The sequence below is a fragment of the Camelus bactrianus genome, chromosome 3 (genome assembly GCF_048773025.1).
Source record: "Camelus bactrianus isolate YW-2024 breed Bactrian camel chromosome 3, ASM4877302v1, whole genome shotgun sequence".
Lineage (NCBI taxonomy): Eukaryota > Metazoa > Chordata > Mammalia > Artiodactyla > Camelidae > Camelus > Camelus bactrianus.
The window spans coordinates 115,585,751-115,605,520 of record NC_133541.1 but is presented as its reverse complement, the minus strand read 5'-3'; the positions used below and the strand labels follow the sequence as shown (position 1 = coordinate 115,605,520).

The following is a 19,770-nucleotide window of genomic DNA, read 5'->3' as shown; positions in this document are numbered from 1 at the left end:
ATATTCCTAGATGTTTCTATTATTAGCTTGGCCCCAGTGAGCATTTGGGTTTGCAAACTCAATGTAATCCAGCCTCCTAATTTTGCAGAAAGACTAACCTGGGCCCAGGAAGGTGCAATCCAGTCTCTGACCAAGAGTGTGTCGTGAGCCAGTGGAAGGGTATCTCTGTGCCCACACTTCCTGGATCGGGGCTTTAGGCTCCCTCCCTCCACACTGCTCTCAGCAGGGATGAGGGCATCCTTTCTGAAGCAGCACCGCTCTCTTCTCTGGTCCCCTTGTTTCCAGAGGGAGCCTTTACAGAGGAGACAAGCAGCTGGATGGGAGGCCTGGACTCCCTGCCTCTCAGAAGCCTTCCAGGACGGAGGGGTGGGCTGAGACCGGCCCAGGGCTCTCATCTGCAGAGCTGCCTGGAAGCTGGCAGCTGGCTTGCTTTCCAGGACCCCAGGCTCTGGGAGGCAACACTGTCTCACCGGATGGGAGACGTGTCTATAGAATCTTGCTGTTTGAAGAATGAACTGCCTGGAATAAAGGACGTTCCCACCCTCTTAGAGATGGCCAAGCAAGGCTCAAGGCCACTGATGGGATGGTGTAAGGAGATTAGAGGAAGGGGGTCCAGGTCGAGCTGAGGTTAGTTTTTGGAGGTTTTTTGCTAAATATCAGAAGTTTTGGGAAGCCCCTAAAATCACAGAGTTATGTGTCTGAAGAGAGTATTTATGCCTTTTTTCCCACCCCCCCCAACCCCAGATTCACAAAGGGTCACCTGAGCCTACAAACAGCCTACAAACAGGTTATCAAGCAACTGGGCAGGTAATCTACCAAGAGGCAGGACAGGGCCAAGTGAGGGCACAAGACTGCCTGTGGCTTGGGTCCAACTCCCCGTCCACTTACCAGCCATCGGCCAAGCCATTCCAGTGGCCCCTTACCCTCTGCCTGTTAGAGAAGAGAAATAATGGGACCTACAGTGTACTCTCGTTTTTAAAGGTTAAGTGAAGTCACAACAGTAGTTGTCATGGTATTAGCTAATAATATTGCTCATAGTCCTTTTAACTCTGAAATTCAACTGTGAACGGGTTCAAACACCTTGAGTGTGCACGATTGGTAGGGCTTAGTAGAGTCTTTTTTTTTTTCCACTTTTTTTGTGTGTGTGTGGGGGAGGGTGGTAATTAGGTTTACTTATTTATTTTTTGAGGAGGTCCTAAGGATTGAACCCAGGACCTTGTGCATGCTAGGCATGCAGGCTACTGCTTGAGCCACACCCTCCTCCCCCACAGCCTTGTACTTTTGCAGGAGGCAGTGCTGATGGGAGGACTCTTTACTACTGGAACAGCAATCTGTGGGGGGGGGGAAAGGAGGGGATGCTGCATAACTCCACTTAGAACTTTCTTCATATGCCTTGAACCAGTTACACTTCTTATGGCCTTAATTTCCACGTCTATGAAAGGGGAGTCATGACAGCTCCTACTTCCTAGGGTTGTGCTGGAGATTAAGTAACAATCGTTTTAGGCCCTCAACCAGTGTCTTGCACATGAGAAAGTACTCAGTAAACTGTATTTGTCAAGAGGTGGGAATAGCTCAGTAGCTGAGTGTGTGCTTAACGTGTAAGAGGTCCTGGGTTCAATCCCCGGTACCTCCATTAGAAAAAAATTTTTTAAAAACATTCTATTTGTCACCATCCCTCTGGGTAGGGAGTTCTTTCTGAAGATTCTAGCATCACAAGGCATGGATTTACTTCACTGCACATACTAAGCCTCATTTGTCATCCTTGAAGCTTCCTGACATTTATGTTTTACATGTTCAGGCTCCCCTCTTAGACCAAAGGCCCTTGGGGACAAGAAATGGCAGCCACCAGAGAGAGTGGAAAGAGTGTGAGCCAAGAGCAATGAGTTCTATGCTCTGCCACCAACCGGCAGTCATGTCTACTCTGGATCTCAACATTTCATTTGGATGAAAAGATAGCTAATTATCCCGCTGCTCCCCTGTACTGAGTGCTGTTAAAAATGACTAAAGATGACAATTTACATGATACAAACGAAAAACAGCAGGACCCTGTGGGTCCTCCCAGGTACAAATCCTTTCCCCCCATTTCTTGTGTATAAGAAATAGGTTTCAGTCAGCCTCCTTGACCTTCCCTGAGTTCCAAAAGGCAGACTCAAATCAGGGAAGGGAGGGAGTGCAGAGACAAGGGAGGAACAGTCAAGAAACAATGGTGCAGCCTTGGGGCAGGGTCCTGGTTCCTCCTCGGGGAATATACATAACTACATCTGGAGTTTTTCTGCCGGATCTAAGGCCCCGACCCAGGAGGAGGATGGCAAACGGGCTGAGCACAAGGTTCCTGGAGCATCGCCCTGTTACCTTCCCACCAACCAATCAGAAGAAAGTCACACATCCTGCAGCCCTCACCCCAAGTTTTGTCTATAAAAACTTTCCTCCTCCAAACCAATGAAGAGTTCCAGTTTTTTTGTTTTTGTTTTTTGTTCTTTTTTGAGTATTAGCTGCCCATCCTTGCTCAACCCTGCAATAAACTTTTCTCTTCTCCAAACTCCGATGTTTCGGTTGGTTTGGCCTCACTGTGTGTCAGGCATACGTACTTGTGTTTGGCAACACAAACGCTTTAACACTTCACGAAACGGGCAGTCTACGTTCCCAAGTGTCCAAAGAACTGCAAAATGGGGCAGAAGGCAGGACGCTTTTGATAGGGTAAAGAATAAGGAACAAGGAAGAGAAAATCAGAAAATTAATAAGGAACCAGGAAGTAAGTACAGAGCCCAGAGTTAGCTTGGTTCTCGGGGACTGGCTGACCAGGTGGGTAGACTGTGTCTGTGATCAGGCGGAGCATTTACAGGGACGTGGAAGTGATCTAAGTTTTGGTTTGCTGACTTGGCACCCCAGGCTGGAGTGGCTCCATCTTGGGCCTAGAAAAGTATTTCAAGATAGTGCACTACGCTGACTGTTGGCAACTGATCTCATTTAATAAGTACCTTGGGTTACTATCATCCCATTTCACAGGTTAGGAAACTCAGGCTCAGAGAGGCAACAAACCTGACTTCAGATTGTCACAGGGCATAGGGCTCGCTGCCCAGGGCACAAAGTAGCCAATATGACGACACCGACTTTGGAGAAAAGAAAGAACTTTATTGTGAGGCCCACCTGCCAGGAGACAGGAGGCGCGGCTCAAATCTGTCTCCCCTTCTGGGGTTCCGTCAAACTTCCGGCCTTCCTTTCCGGTCATGTCCCGGCTTTTTGGTTCCGTGCGTTGGTGGAAGGGGAGGAGAAAGTTTGGTTCCGGGTGCTGTGTGAGGTCCAGATTCTCTCCTCTGCGCGTGCTTTGGCTGCAGCACTTGTTTTATTCTTTGTCTCTGAAAAACAGCTCAGGGTCTTGTGAGAACCAGGACGGGGCTGTCTTGGGGCTGATTCTGCGGTGACAAGAGCACACAGGAGGTAAGGGATGGACCTAGGTTTAGACCTGGAGCTACACATTTCACTACTAAGCTGACCTGGTTCAACACAATGGTGTCTAAGAACACAACTCCCCAAAGTACTACTGCACAGCCACGAGTCAGCATTTGAGAAAAGTCAGTCCCACTCTGGGTTGTTTCATCCCCCCCCGACTCAATCTTACCCACCTCATATCACACCCCACGCCTGCCCTCAGACCCCCAGTGTTTCTCCTGGGTTACCTGGACACTGGGTCAGCAAAGGAGAGACTGGTACAAAAATATTTCTTTAAAAAAATTTGTTTTTCAGTTGGGAGGTAATTGGGTTTATGTACTTCTTTCTTTTGGTGGAGGTATCGGAGATTGAACCCAGGACCTCATGCATGCCAGGCATGCACTCTACCACAGAGCTACACCTTCCCCCTAAAAAAGTCTTTATTTTATTTACTCTCCTTTTCTAGGCCTTGGAGATAGGAACTACTTCTGGTCCACACAGCTAAATGCATCTCTTGGGCTGATGGCTTCTCAACAGTTACTGACATAATTTACTTAAAGTGCCCCTGCGTTGGATGGCGCTTTGACAAAACAAGGCTTGATCTAATCCCAGGGTGACTGTGGACAGCCACTTATTCTGTGACCACCGGGAAAAGGGAAATAAGAATTACCTCAGTTCTTATTCACCCCCCCCAAAAAAAAAAAAGAATTTTGACAAGAGACAAAAAGCATGACATAAACAAGATTTTTATTAGTGAAAAGATGGTACACACCCGAGAACTGGGAGCAGGCCAATCCATGAAAGGGAAAAAGGGAAAACGGCGCTGTTCCTTTGTTCTTCCTGTTGTTATATCCTGGCTCAGGGGCTTTTTCGTGATTGATTGATTTGTGGCTCAGGTTCTTTGAGTGATCAGACTGATTGACAGCTCAAGTTCCTTGTGCTCAGGCCGATTGACAACTCTGGTTCCCTGCGGTCTGGCACTCCCATCCCCTTTGGGGCAGGTTCGTTGGGTCAGGTTACGCCGAGTCCTTCTCTTACGCGCAGCTGCAGTGTTTTGATTTTAACTGGCTTCTTTTTCTGGCCCTCATTTAGAGAAAGTAAAAATTTCTGGAGCCCGTTTTCTTGAATGCAGACACACTGCCATTTTCTGGATTGTTCCTTTCCTCCTCCACTCCCCCTACCCAGTGCTCATTTCTATCTAACCTGCCTAGCAATTCCACAGACGTTTACTCAGTGCCACTAATTGCCAGATGCAGCCCTAGGTGCTGGGCCAGAGTGGGTCAGAGTTACTTTTTGGTGGAGCAAGGGGAAGAATAAAACCAATGAGTACACACATGAGCAATTTCAGGTGAGGATAAATGTCAGGGAGACAATAACACGAGGCGAGAGATGGAGAGTGAGGAGCCGTGGTGGGTACAAAGCACATTCTCTGAGGTGCAGTCAAGCTTCCCTCCAGCCAGCTGTCGTGTGTTTACACTCCACCTTGGCCTTCATTCCTCAGAAGATCTCCAACAGAAAGGTATTATTATCCTTATTTTTCTAAGAAGGAATGTGGCTTCCAGAAATTAAAGAACTTGCTCTAAGTTGCTAAGTTACTTAGTTTACTGGGATGTGAACCTCAGCCCTTGCTTTCCAAGTCCATGTACTTCTCCAGCATCTTCTTGGCTTCACTGTAAAATGATTGTGTTGGACTCCTAACAGTCTTTCCTTTAAAAATCATATACATATAAAGACGGAGTCAAGGAGTAACCTATAATGAAAAAGAATATGAAAATGAATGTATGTATATGTATGGCTGAAACATTATGCTGTACACCAGAAATTGACACATTGTAACTGACTATGCTTCAATTAAAAAAATAAATAAATAAACAGAGATACAGCAAATGAAAAAAAAAAGAGTGAGCCAAGGAGATCTGGTGGCAACTGGTGCCTCTAGGAGCAGGTGTTCTGGCTGTTTTCTCTCTGCACAAGGAATAAAATCCTAATTATGACACAAAAGCCGGGAGGGCCAGGCTAACTTATTTTCTGCCTGCCCTTGGGGTTTCAGAGAAAGTGTATCATTGATTTGGCAGCTGCTGGAACAGGTCAGCAGTCAAGACACCAAATGCAAATGCCCCCAGGCCTGGAAATTCCTGCCTTGGTGAAGACAAAGAACGGCCCTCAGGCAGTTATGCGGAAGGGCTCACCCACGTGGACCCCCCAGCTCCTGCTCTGCAGGGGTGTGGAGTCCTTCCAGAGATGGAGTCTGGTGGTTTCAGGCTCATAGTGATGCAGGAAGCATGAATGTGGGGCGAGGGGATGGCCATGTCCCAGGTCTCGGTTGAGCCCCTGGGATGTGCCCTGCCAAGGGTGGGTCCTTGGCTTTGCACAGGGAAGAATGAAAGAGTGAGCCACAGCTGAGTAAAGGTAGACTTATTTAGAGAGATATATACTGCATAGAGTGCAGGCTGTTTCAGAAGGCAAGAGAAAGGCCACGAGGTGTGGGGGGTTGTTAGTTTTTATGGGCTTGGTAACTTCATGTGCAAATAAGTGGAAGGATTATTCCAACTGCTTTGGGGAAGGGGCTGGGATTCTCAGGAACTGGGCCAACCACCCACTTTTGACCTTTTATGGTCAGCCTTGGAACTGTCATGGCGGCCGTGGGTGTGCCATTTACCACGATAATATATTACAATGTGTATGATGAAGCTCATGGTCTATTGGAAGTCAAATCTCCTGCCATCCTGGGCCTCAAGGTGTATGGGAGTTGAGTCTTTCACCCTCTTGGTGCTAACTGCTGCGTCATTCCTTGGATGGCTGTGCCCTAACCCCTTCCTTCCTGTCTCGTTAGGAGCCATAGCTTTGGCCTCCCAGCGCCACCTCCTCCAGCTCTGCAGCAAGTGGCGCTCCAGGGTCCCCTCCGCTGTGTGTGGTCCCTGACGCAGCCCACAGATACGTTAGCCTACTCGCTTGCCTCTGTTCCCTTAGCTCTTGGTTCCTCCCTTTTATTAGAACACTTCTGGGAAAAAAGTGGTAATAATGAATTTTTGGCCCTATGCTAAAAGGCCTTACACAATCATCTCACTTCATCTTTTTTATGGTGGTGGTGGTGGTGGTAAAAAATACGTAACATAAAATTGACCATCCTAACAATTTTTAAGCATACAACTCAGTGGCGTTAAGGACATTCACACAGTTGTGCAACCAGCCTCTGGTAACCACTGGCCTACTCTTTATGAGTTTGCCAATTCTAGGTATCTCATATAAGCAGAATCGCAAAATATTTGTACTTTTGTGTCTGGCTTATTTCACTTGGCATGACATCTTCAAGGTTCATGGTATGGCATGTATGCAGATTTTGTTTATTCATATATGAATAACAGCCTACTGTATGTATGGACCGCATTTGGTTTATCCCTTCATCCATTGATGGACATCCAGGGTACTTCTACCTTTTTGCTATTGTGAATAATGCTGCTATGAACATGGGTGTGCAAGTATCTGTTCAGGTCCCTGCTTTCAGTTCTTTGGGGTATATACCCTGTTGACTGAAAGAAAAATGAACAATGTAAAAGTTGTGAGTTAAGTTCTATTTGGGGAACTTAACTGAGACTGTAGCCCGGGAGACAGCCTCTTAGGGAGCTCTGAGGAGCTGCTCTGAGAAGGTGAGGGAGGAGCCAGGATATATAAGAACTTTTTTGCTAGGAAAATATGTAGTCAAGCATGAAAAGACGCCATGAAAAGATCATGAAGAACAGACATCTCAAGTTAATGATGTTAGTGGTTTTCTGTGTATGGGGTAATTTGAAAATTTTCCTTAGATATGCATCTTAACTCTCTAGGGGCCAGTGTATCCAAAGCACAGACTGTTTCCTGTTTTTTCTCCATCCTCAGTTCCCCTCGGGTGGGCAGCGGCAGTGGCTAATGGCTTGAGCCTTGTAGGACTGGGTGGTGTTTTGGGAATCCTAATTATCAGCCTTCCGGTTCCAACCAGTCTGGGGTCTGTGGGCTTGGGCTCAGCACGAAGTCATGATCCTCCACCGGAGTGGGGGCTCTTAGTTCCTGCAGAACAATTCAAAGATGTGTCCGATTGTTATGCATATCCCTTGAGGATGAACTCGGACTCTGTTTTTCCTCTGAACTATTGTTTCTTGACTGCTGTTCCTTCGTTTCTGCATGCGCTCACTTCCTTAATTAGTAACAGTTTGAGTCTGCTCTTTGGAACTCAGGGGAGGCCTAGGTAGAGCAAAGCCTTTTTCTACAAACAAGAAATGGGAGACACAAGGGCGCTTTTGCACCCAGGAGGGCCCCACAGGATCTTGCTCGGTTTCAATTACACAAAATGTTATTCAAGAGGGGGAGGATACAGCTCAAGTGCATGCTTGAGCATACACAAGGTCCTGGGTTCAATCCCCAGTACCTTCTCTGAAACTAAATAAGTAAACCTGATTACCTATACCCCCACCCCCACAAATGTTATTCAGTCACAGTTGTGACAAGTGCAAGGTCTTCTCCTGTTCTGCCATGGCCTGTCACCAGGCCCCAGAGCTGCTACGTCCATCTCTCACCCAGTAATTAGGGGGGTGTCGGGGAGGGGGAAGATTCCCCCTCTAAGCTTGTTGAGTTCTGTGGCCAGACGAATAATAAGATTGACACGAGAAGATTAACAGGAGAAAAAGAAACACATTTTGGGGGTAGGGGTAGGGGTAACTAGGTTTATTTATTTTTTAAATGGAGGTCCTGGGAATTGAACCCAGGACCTTGTGCATGCTGAGCAGGCAGGCACTCTACCACTGAGCTGTCCCCTCCCCCAAGAAACACATTTTAATTCATGTACAGAGAGGTCCCCTAGAAATGAGACCTAAGAAATGGCCAGAGCAGGCAGCTTTTATATTTTTTAGACAAAGAAACAATACATTTGTGAGGAATTGACAGAACAGAGAAACTTAGGCTTTGGGTGCTCAATTAATGAAGAAACTAAACAGAGCTTGGGCTTGGGGTAGAAAATTAAAAGAAGTAACAGGGTTTGTTTATATAGGCTTCTTGGCCCCAATTCCCTATCTTTGGTGATAATGGTGTCCTTCTATCTCCAGATGGAGGGAGGACGCCTTTCAAAGGAGAGAGGTATTTCCTGCCTTCACGGAGACAGAAAGGAGGGTCAGAGTGTCCTCTTGCATTGTCAGCTTCTTAAGAAACTTTACTTCAAAATAATCAATATGCCATTGAGGCACATTTTGGGGTGGCCTACCCTGGACCCCAACAGGGGCCTTTCTAACGTGCACATCTAATCCTGTCACTGAATCTGTTAAGATTCTTCAGTGGCTCCCTGAACCCCTCTAAACTAGCTTATCACTTCGTGTGTGCTCCCGTGCACCTTCCCTTCTCCGTGGCAGTGGGACGGAAGGTTGGGATGTGCAGATCTCCAGTGCAGCCCCTGCCCAGGGTTTCTCCACCCTGACATTACTGACATTGTGGGCAGGACCATTCTTTGTAGCGGGGACTGTCCTGGGCATTATAGGATGTTAGCAGCATCCTTGGTCTCTGCCCACTAGGATGCCAGTAGTACCCCCTTGCCCCAGTTGTGACGACCCAAGCTGTCTCCAGACATTGCCAGAGGTCCCCTGGGCGACAAAGTCACTCTACACCTGCTCACTTCTCTATCCTTTGTGACTGCAGAAGCATTTACCCACCTGGCAAACTCATACACACACAGGTGTCCCTCCTGGATACTTCCATCAAGATGTACCTGTGTTTCCCCCACTAGACTGTGCACATCCCGAGGGCAAGGATTGTGTCCAATTCATCTTGGTGTCCCCAGCACCCTGCTTAGCACCTGGCTCTGGACTGAACCCGCTTAAGATTTGTTGGATGAATGAATGAGTAAATGAAGTATGAATTGTTCATCTCTCCTGACAAATAATGACTTCCTTTTGCAGAGAACAGTCCATCTCTGGGTTCCTAGTATCCCCAGGAGGGTTTGCACTTAGCCAGATAGTTCTGTTAACATCCACGTTTCCATATCCCTTATCATAACTCGCCATTGCCTACCAATGACAGGGAAACAAAGGTGTCTGGAGGATGTCCTAACTTTTAAAGTTGAGGACATAGGGGCAGTATATGTAATGGGTCGAGGGCAGTGCTGCCGAATAGAGTTTTTCTTGATGATGAGGGAACTGTTCTAATAACCTGCACTCATCAAATACAGTAGCCACCAGACACATACGGCTTTTGGGTACTTGGAATATGGCAAATGCAAATGAGGAACAAAATGGTTATTTTACCTCACTCTGATTGATTTAACTCTAAATCTGGACAGATCTAGAGCATCTGTTTCAGAGACAGGGGGCTTGGATTTCTAGTCCTGCCTCTGATTTTAACTCATCTGTGTGGCCTTGAGCAAGTGTCTTTCCGTCTCTGAGCCTCAGTTCCTGAGGCTTGGATTAAGATCACAATAGGGATGACAGGATTCCTCTAGCTGCCAGCCCTCCTGGATTGTTGATGGCTGCCTGGGGCACAGTCTGGAGGAGAATTCTGAAGCCATACATTGCCTCAGAGAAGAAATGCAATGTCTGCATGAGCCCGGGAGTGGTGGATCCTGAGGCGGTGCCGCAGGCTTACTTAGGCCAGGACTGAGTCCTTCATTCACGCAGCTGCTGGGAGTGTAGCTGGGGCCCCTCCCTAGGGTTTGCCCTTGGCTGAAGAGCACCACCCCTCTGGTCAATAGGAGGATCCACAATAGGAGGCAACTCCATGGAGGTCATTCCAGCTCCTGAGCTCCTGGTTGGAGGCACTGGGGCTTTGGGTGCACGTAACATCATAATTCAGCCTCTCCAGTGCTGCTTCCCTGCCCACCCCTCCCCCAGCTGCTGATCTCGAAAGCATCTTTAGTAAATTTCTCGCATACAAATCTCTGTCTCAGAGTCTACTTCCCAGAGTATCCAGCTGGAAGACAGCATGGTGGTGGGGTGGGGGAGGGGGGGAGGTTTGTGCTGCTTGGGCCATGAACTTGCCACCTATAATTTACAGAAATTATAAACCAAGTTTTCCCACAGTGGCCCCTGGTACCTACACTGAATGACAAAAAATAGCCCAGCCACAGCCCTGCTTCTAGGAACTATTCTCACCTGCATCCAGCATCTGGTGCTGCTGTCATTAAGCAGAGGCCCAGCGTGAAAACCAGGGGGAAAGCCCACAGTTCACTGATCTCTGAAGGTTCCTCCAGCTTCTGTCTTGCCCAGAAGACTGTGAGGGGGCTCTGAGCTCCCTGACGTGCTGGCAGGCCCCCGGGAGCGTTGGAAGGGCAGAGAACCATCTGACAGTGACAGAAGAGACAGCCGTGGGAGGAGGGGACTTCAGGCAGCATAGGTCGGGAGCCACTTGTCTGGGCTTCACTGCTGTGTGGGATGGAGAGGGAAGCATAGCGGGGTAGAGGGCGTCTCTTGCTGGATATGTCTGTTTATGTTCCATGTGCAAGCAAAGGGTGCAAGCATTACCTAATTTAATTTGTACACCCTTTATGTGTTAGGGACCCTGATCCTGTTTTATGGAGACGACTAAACTGAGGTTCAAAGAGAACTAACTTACCCAAGATTGCATGACTAGTAAGTGGCACTGCCGGGATTCAAACCCAGGACATTCTGATTCTAAGGTCCGTGCTCCTTTCTTGGCACTCCCATGCCCCGCTTCTGTTGTGATTGCAGACCTAAAGGCTCAGATTCATCAGGATATTAGAAATAACCCAGTTCAGGCACACGGCTAGTGGGTGCTAGGTTATGTGCTAACTCTGATCCATTAGTGACATGGTAGCTGGTTAGAATCCTGTGTTGAGAAGGATTCTGAGGCTGAATCTCAGGAGTGCTGTGACCCATTAGTGACGTCTGCCACAGCAGGGGTAAGTGTGGCAGATTTGTTCTTAGTCATCCCAGAACTGGTCCAACCCCCTCAGTTCACAAAAGGAGAAACTACGGCCCAAAAAAGACTTCTGTAAGATAATGGGTTTTGTCGGTGGCAAACCAGGACCAGGCTTCAGGGGACCAATTCTGCCCACTATGTCCAGGGGTCAGTCTGCTTTTTGTGTCCTCTGTCTCAGATCCTGGTGAAGGGCTTGCTTGCTGTACTTAAGCTCAGAAATACCCACTTCCTGTGGCATTCAAATTGGTGGTGAGCCCTCAGGAATCGGGGGTCTCAGGGCCATCTAGAGCTACCTGTATCCCTAGACTGGGATTAGGGTCCTGATAGAGAAAGCCGTGAACTCACAGAGAAGCTCAAAGAACTGTTCTGCACCCAATTCTGGACTCCCGGGCTTGGAACTGTTGAGCAGAGGCCACGGCCTGACCAACCAGCAGTTTCACCCTCTGGGACTCTCTCATCTGTCAGCCAGGTTTGTGTCAGAGTTGGGGCAATTCCCAGGGACTTCACCAAAATCTACGTGTTTAGTCCACAGCACTGATTTCGAGAGAATGTTTCCTTTGTCTTCTGGTTTTCTCTCCAGTTGCTGAATGATTTTTATTGCACTGTCCCAAGGGGAAGCAATTTTTACTGTCTTCCTCCTTCCCTTCCACCAGAGAGAGAAAGGGAAAGATGGGGTAAAGACATTTCGGAAGTCAGATGGGCACCAAGCTGAAGAAGGAAACAGATTTGTCAATCAGGAAAAGCACCGGTGGAGGCTGAGAGTTGGCTGTGAAATGAGTTGCTATTACAGAGGATGTTTGCAGAAGGATGGATGGAAAAAGGGAGGGAGGGAGGGAAGAAGGAAGGAAGAAAGGAAGGAAGGAACTCAGTTCAAAGCCACCTCATAGAAGCCTTGTTTGGCAACCCAAACAAGTAGCTCACTTGTTTTTTTTTTAAGTAGCTCACTTCCCTTTCAACCAGTCACTTCCTATCTTAAAACCCCCATTTAGTTCTTTTAAGTTAACTAGTTAGTTAAATTTATTTATTTATTGAAGTATACCTGATCTACAGTGCTATGTTAGTTCCAGGCACACAACCTACTGATTTGATATTGCTATACATTACAAAATGATCACCACCCCATTTAATTTCTTTATAGCATGTGTTAATCTGAAATGATCTAAAATTTCTTTGTTTATAATCTGCCTCCCTGCATTAGAATATAAGCCTCATGAGGTCAGGGCTTTTGTCTGGCTTGTAATCCACTGTATCTTCAGTGCCCGGAATGGTACTGGCCTGGCACATGGTAGGTATTTAAGAAATGCTTGTTGAATGACTGACTGAGGAACTTAGTTTCTGACAAGCCATGTGGTAACCCAAGCCTTACTATTTTTTTTTTAAACAGCTTTATTGAGATATCATTCAAATATGGTCATCCATTTAAACTAACTGGTTCAGTGCTTTTTAGTATATTCCCAGAGCTGTGCAACCATCACCAAAATTAATTTTAGAATATTTTTGTCACCTTAGAAGGGAACCTCTGCCCATTCGCAGTCACTACCCATTTCCCCTCGACTCCCTTCTTCAGTGCTAGGCAACCACTAATTTACTTTCTTTCTTTTTTTTTTTTCCACTAATTTACTTTCTGTCTCTATGGACTTGCCTGTTCTGGACACTGTATAAATGGAATCAAATGATGTGTGGTCCTTCTGTGTCTGGCCTCTTTTAGTGAGCATAATGTTTTCAGGGTTCATCCAGGTTATAGCATATATCAGTTCTTCATTTCTTTCTGCTGCCAAATAATTTTCTGTTGTATGGACATTCCACACTTTATTCATCAGTTGATGGGCATTTGTGTGTTTTTTTTTTTTTTTTTAATTTTGTATCTTTTTTAGGGAGAGGTAATTAAGTTTCTTTCTTTCTTCCTTTCTTCCTTTCTTGCTTTCTTGCTTTCTTCCTTGCTTTCTTACTGGGGATTGAACCCAGGACCTAGTGCATGCCAAGCATGTGCTTTACCACTGAGCAGTACCCTCCCCCCACCCCCCACCCCCCCGCCAATCTGAGTTGTTTTTGCTTTTTTGGCTGTTATGAATAATGCTGCTATGAACTTTCACATGCAAGTATTTGTGTGAATATATGCTTCAGTTTCTCTTGCTCATTTAGGATTGGAATTGCTGGGGCCCTCGGTAACTGTTTTAACCTTCTGAGGAACATCAGATTGTTTTTCAAAGCGGCTGTACCTTCATTCACATTCCCAGCAAGAGCGTATGAGGGGCCCAGTCTCTCCACATCCAAACCAAACTACTATTTCTCAACTTTTTAAATTTTTACATGTCTTTCACACCTTTATTGTGGTATGTTTCCTATACAGTAAACTACACATATTTCAGATGTACAATTTGATGAATTTTGATAGATGTGTACACCAGTGAAACTTACACCAACTGGCTTTTTTATCTTATAGCCATCCTGGTGGGTGTGATTGGTCTCTTAGTTTTAATTTCCATTATCTTGGCTAGTGACATTGCACAGCATTTCATCTGCTTATTGGCCATTTGTGTGTCTTCTTTGGAGTAATGTCTATTCAGTGTCATTGCCCGTTTTTAAATTGGGTTGTCTTTTTATTATTGAGTTATAAGAACTCTTTGTATATTATAGAGAAAGCTCCCTTATCAGATATATGATTTGCAAACATTTCCTCCCATTCTGTGGGTTGTATTTTCACCTTCAACACAGGCTTTAAAATCAGAAAGATTGGGTTTAAATTCCAGTTCTCCTATTGGGCAAGTTACTCAACTTCTCTCATCCTCAATTTCTTATCCATAAAGTAGTCATGAAAATACCTAGTTTGCAGGCATAGTGTGAAGATAAAAAGAGATAAACAGTGCAAAGCAGTGGGCACATGGCTGGATAGCATACGTGGTAACTACCAGCATGATTAATTACAATGTCAAATCAATGAATAAATCAGGAAAGCAACAGTACATCGAACTCCCAAAGGCTTCTGGTGTAGTGATGCCCAAACTTATTCTGGGGATACCTAAAAAGGTCTCTAGTACCCAAGGGGGATTCTGTGAATCTCTGTAAACAGAGGTGATGTCGATTTATTTTAGACTGAAACAAAACCTAACCCTGCACGTCCTAAAGGAGTCAGGGGTGGGGACTATCTTTGTGTGTTGGGAGCGAGTAATGAGGGGAGAGGTGATGATTAAAAATCAAGCAAACCCGTGTTCTCCTGGTGGCCCCTCCCACTGCCCACCTGTTTAGTCAGAGGCTTCCAAAGAGGCCCAGCAGCTGTGAGGCCCTTCTCTGGAGGGCTGAGCTTTGAAACAAGAGATGAGAGGCGGAGAAGCCATCTCGAGCCACGCGGAAGGCTCACGGACTGCGGTCAGGAGGGGTCCAAACACCTCGCGCTCCAGGGCTTTGGGCTTGTCCCCTGCCCGCTGTGGAGGAGGTGGATGCGGCCGGGGATGCGGGGCCACACGAGGCGGATGGAAGAGCCGTGGCACCAAAGAGGGCTGTGTCGAGAGCAGGGTTTCAAAGACGAAGTGCCCACTTAACAGTGAAAAAGATTGTTTTTGTTGGTGGCATTAAAGAAGACACTGGAGAACATCACCCAAGAGGTTATTTTGAACAGTGTGAGAAACTGAAGTGACTGAAATCACGACTGACCAAGGCAGTGGCAAGAAGGGATCTGCTTTTGAAACCTGTTGATGACCATGACTCCGTTCACAGGATTGTCATTCAGAGACATCACACTGTCAAAAGGTACAAACTTCCAGTCAGAAGATGAGTAAGTCCTGGGGATCTAATGTCTAATATGGTGATGACAATCAACAATGCTGTATTGTATATTTGGAATCTGCTAAGACAGTAGATCTTAAATGTTCTTAACATACACACACACGGTAACATGTGAGGTTGATGGATGCGCTAACCAACCCTAACGTGGTAATCATCTCACAATATATACACACTTCAAATATCACACAGCACACCTTAAACTTACACAATATCATCAATTGTATCTCAATAAAGTTGGAGGGAAAAAGGAGAGAGAAATAACATCCTGTGTATGGTCACCACCGTGAACTAAGGAAACCTTGGCTAAGCAAGAGCTGGCTAGTGCTTTATTTGGCCAAAGAGGTCGAGTGAGCCTGGAAACTTTGTGGTTATTGTAGAGGTGGGTTTGGTGGGCATGATAGGTTTGGTGATGGAGGAAACCTCAGTGGTCAAGGTGGCTTTGGTGGCAGTCATGGTGGTGGTGGTAGTGGATATGATGGCAGTGGGGAGGGCTATAATGGATTTGGAAATAATGGAAACGATTTTGGAGGTGGTGGAAGCTACAGTGATTTTGGCCATTATAATTCATTTTCAAATTGTAGACCCATGAAGGGGAGGAAACTCTGGAGGCAAAAGCCTCTATGGTGGTAGAGACGAGTACTTTGTCAGACCATGAAACCAAGGTTCATGGGGGTTCCAGCAGCAGCAGTAGCTGTGACAGCGGCAGATGGTTTTAATTACTGCCAGGAAATAACACTTAGCAGGAGAGGAGAGCCAGAGAAGTGACAGGGAAGCTACAGGTTACAAGAGATTTGTGAACTCAGCCAAGCACAGTGGTAGCAGGGTCTATTTGCTACAGAGACCTGTTTTAGCCACTACTCGTGTGTAAGGGCAAAAACCTCAAGGACTGTGTTTGTGACTAATTGCACAACAGGTTGTTTTAATTTTTGTTTGGTGGAAAATGTAGAGCATTACAACCAAGTGTGTCAATGTAGGTTTGAGGGGACTATTTTTTGCTTCCCAGCTGTTGATTGCTTAACATAATAGTCTGATCATGATGCTGAAAAAATTCTTTAAAAAAAAAATCAAACAAATCCAATCAGATGTCCACAGGCAAAAAAAACAAACCTCCACATAAACCTCACACCTTATACAAAAGTTAAATCAAAACGGATTATAGACTTTAATGTAAAAGTAAAACTATAAAACCGCTAGGAAAAAGTGAGTGAAAAATCAGCATCTGGGGCTAGGCAAAGAGTTATTAGACTTAACACAAAAAGTATTATTCATAAGAGGAAAAATCGATACATTGGACCTTATCAAAATAGAAAATTTTTGACCTGTGAAAGGCCATATGAAGACAATGAAAAGATAAGCTATCCAGTGGGAGAAAATGTTTGCAAATCACGTGCTTTTTTTTTTAAGACCTTTTTCTTTTCTTTTAAATTTTTTTTAATTTCCTTAAAAATTTTTTTTCTTTTTCTAAAAAATTTTTAATGGGGGGGGTGATTTTAAGTTTACCACGTACTGTATGATTCTATGTACGTAACATGTTTGAAATGACAGAAGTTTAGAAATGGAAGATGGATGAGTGGCAGGGACTGGGATGAAGAGGGGAGGTGAGTGTGGTTACAAAAAGGGCAACACAGGGACCCTTGCGGTGATGGGGCTACTCTGTATCTTGACTGTGCTGTGGATACAGGAAACTGCCTGGTGATACAATTGTATAGAATTAACACACACGTGTGCAATACACACACACAGTAAAGTAAAACTGGGGAATGCTAAATAAGAAGAGTGGACTGGGTCAATGGCAGTATCCTGGTTGTAGTATCATACGATACAGTTTTTTCTTAATCGTGGAAGGGTGTACATAACATAAAATTTACCATCTTAACCATTTTTGAGCATACAGCTCTGCAGCATGAAGCACATTCATTCACACTGTTGTGCAGCCAATCTCCAAAACTCTTTGGTCTTGCCAAACTGAAGCTCTGTACCCATTAAAAAACAACTTCCCATTCTCCTCAAAAATATGTTCTTAAAAACAGAAAGTGTTCTTCAATCAAATAATTCTAGAAAGAGAGCAAAAAATAATACAGTGACAGGAAGGTCCATTGTACATATGGACCACATTTTGTTTATCCATTCGTCCATCGATGGACTTCTGGGTTGCTTCCACCTTTTGGCTATTGTGAAATAATGCTGCTATGAATGTGAGTGCATGAATATCTCTTCAAGATCCTACTTTCAGTCCTTTTGGGTATTCCCTCCATTCCCAACCCGGTGAAGCTTTCTGTCTTGCTCCCTAACCCACCCATGGGCTGTTTTGTCCCCCAGCTCAAATCCTATGCTGTTAGCCTTTGCTTTGTTTGTCTGTGTTTTTTTTTCCCAAGTAGTTTCTGGAAGGTCTTTGGTTTCCCTAAAGTGCATGGCACAGGGCCTCGTTATGGTTACAACTCTGGAAAGCTTTGGGCCGGTTGCCAGAATTGCCAGATGGCCGCGTGAGCTGGCCCGGCCTGTCCTTGAACCTCACCTCACACCTCCTGCTCACTCTGTGCAGCCCTGCTGCCTTCTCCCAGTCCCTCCTGCCAGGCGCCTTCCCTCTGCAGGGCCTTTGCACATGCTGTTCCCTCTGGCAGGAAAACGTCTTCCCTCTTGTCTGAACAACTATTCATTCTTCAGACACCAGCTCAAATGTCATTTCCTTGGCCAGGCATGTTATATGCCTGTACTTTTCCTCTGTGGCCCTTTTCACAATCACGCATGTACATCTGATGCTCCTCCTCCCTAGACCGTAGGCTTCCTGAGGCCAGGGACTGTGTCTTGGTGTCCTCGGTGCCTCGTCCAGTGCCTGCTGCATAGAAGAGGCTCATACGTATTTGGTGATTGAAATAATTCACAGGAAGGAAAATGCTTGAACTAGGAGACTTGAAGTTATTTAATACATTGGGGGCAGAGAAAGGTAATAGTTGCACCCAAGAACCTGAGAACTGGGGTGGAAAGAAGGCTTACATTTCACTCTATTTTTCTGAGTGGTCTGAATTGTACATACATAATGTGTTTATCGGAAAATGTTTTCATCTTAAAAAAAAAAAAAAAAAAAGAGGAACTCAGGAAGCCTACCTGTAAAAAGGGGACATTTGAATCTGGATCTTTGTGTGGACTCTCTCCTGGAACCAGTCCCCTGTTCTCACTGATGCTCGGGAGGGTGACTTCAGAAACAAGCGGTCCACTGCCCTCGCAGGAGAGGTTCGCAGGAGAGGTTTGGCTGGTTGTTTGCGCTGCCAAGCAGGAAGTTTACTCAACCAAACAAAGACCCACAGGGAGGTGTTTTTGATGCTGATTTTTCCTTGTGCTTAAATGGGCCACAGTAGCCTGTTCCTACCAAGGCACTGCCCTTTCTAGCTTGTCCTAGTCAATACTTAAGTCATCTGCAGTCCCAAATCATTTAATCCTTTCACAAATACTGACCTTTGTCTAGAAGGGAGGGAGGGAAGGAGGAAGGAAGGGAAGAAAGGAAAGAAAGGAGAAAGGCAGGCACTCCCTTTGTCTCCGTCTTTCTGCTTCTGAGCTCTGTCACAGGGGAGGGCTTGGCTGGCCCTACCTCCCTTCTCTTCTCTTGATTCTGTCCTTTTCAGCTTCCCCATGTGGCTCCTTGTGCAAGGCCCTGCTTTGTCCACCTCAGGGAATTCAGAGCCAGGCCTAACAAGTCTGTATCCTAGCTACCTTGGAAAAGGAAAAGGACCTTGATGAGAGACGAGCTAGAAATAGCAGAAGGTTCAGGGAGGGAGCAGGCAGACGCGAGCAAAGGCCACAGCTGCCTTTGTATCTCAGCTGGAGAATGTTCGTTGGAAAAAGCTAGAGCCTTATTAGAAGAGCCTTTAGACTGAGATGCAGAAAGGCAGAGATCGATTAAAGAAAGGAGACAACTGTGTGGTGTACCTGCTGCCAGGTGTGATGCACCGTGGGAGATTATTTCATGTACAGCAGGTCATCCAGTCTTCATAATAGCCTGGAGTGTGGGAATTACTAATCCGCAGAGCAGACGGGAGAGCTGGAGTCCAGAGAGGATAAGCCACGGGGCCAGAGTGTAATCTCAAGGCTGCCCCAAAGCCCATCCCTTCCCAGGTACCTCGCGTCTCTCTGATGGCTGGTGCTCGGCCACGTTGCCTGGACACTCTGATCAGTCCTGTCCAGTCAGGCGTGAGCTCTAGTCTCCAGCAGGTGAACTGTGGGTGTGGCTGCTCCACAGGCCACTGATTAAACGCTCAAGCAGTCAACCATAGTAACATGAATTAATCAAGGGTTTCAACTTTGGAGTTTGACTCCCTGGGTTTGAATCTGGGCTTTGCAATTGACCAGCTTGGTGTGTTTGAGCCTTTGAGACGCTTAAGTGACCACTTGGTCTTCCTATGCGTCAGTTTGTTCATCTGTGAAATGGCGATTAGGTTGTTGTAAGGATTAAGTGAGTTGATATAAATGAAATGCTCAGCACAGACCCTGGCACATAGCAGGAGGTCTCTAAAGGCGAGTTATTGTTTACTGAGTGCCAACTACATGCTAGGCCTGGGGCCAGGGTTTGGAGATAAGCAAAATAAGGCCTGATCCTTGCTCACTTTGGTCTAGAGCCAGGGGAAGCAACAAGTAAATAATCACACAAGTAAATAAAAAAAGGTTTGTGAG

The 19,770-nt window shown here is 46.0% G+C and overlaps 1 protein-coding gene, 1 long non-coding RNA gene and 1 pseudogene across 2 annotated transcripts in view; 2 read left to right on the top strand and 1 right to left on the bottom strand.

Moving 5' to 3' along the window:
* PWWP2A (PWWP domain containing 2A) overlaps window positions 1–19,770 on the top strand; it is an 86,798-nt gene that overhangs the window by 20,916 nt on the left and 46,112 nt on the right. The gene's annotated exons all lie outside the window — the stretch shown is intronic.
* Window positions 4,160–19,516, bottom strand: LOC141577117 (uncharacterized). The gene is made up of 2 exons (XR_012505724.1): window positions 19,030–19,516; window positions 4,160–5,179 (listed from the first exon to the last, which is right to left on the bottom strand). It is a non-coding gene; the product is annotated as an uncharacterized LOC141577117 (long non-coding RNA).
* LOC141577248 (heterogeneous nuclear ribonucleoprotein A1-like 2) lies at window positions 14,517–19,009 on the top strand (annotated as a pseudogene).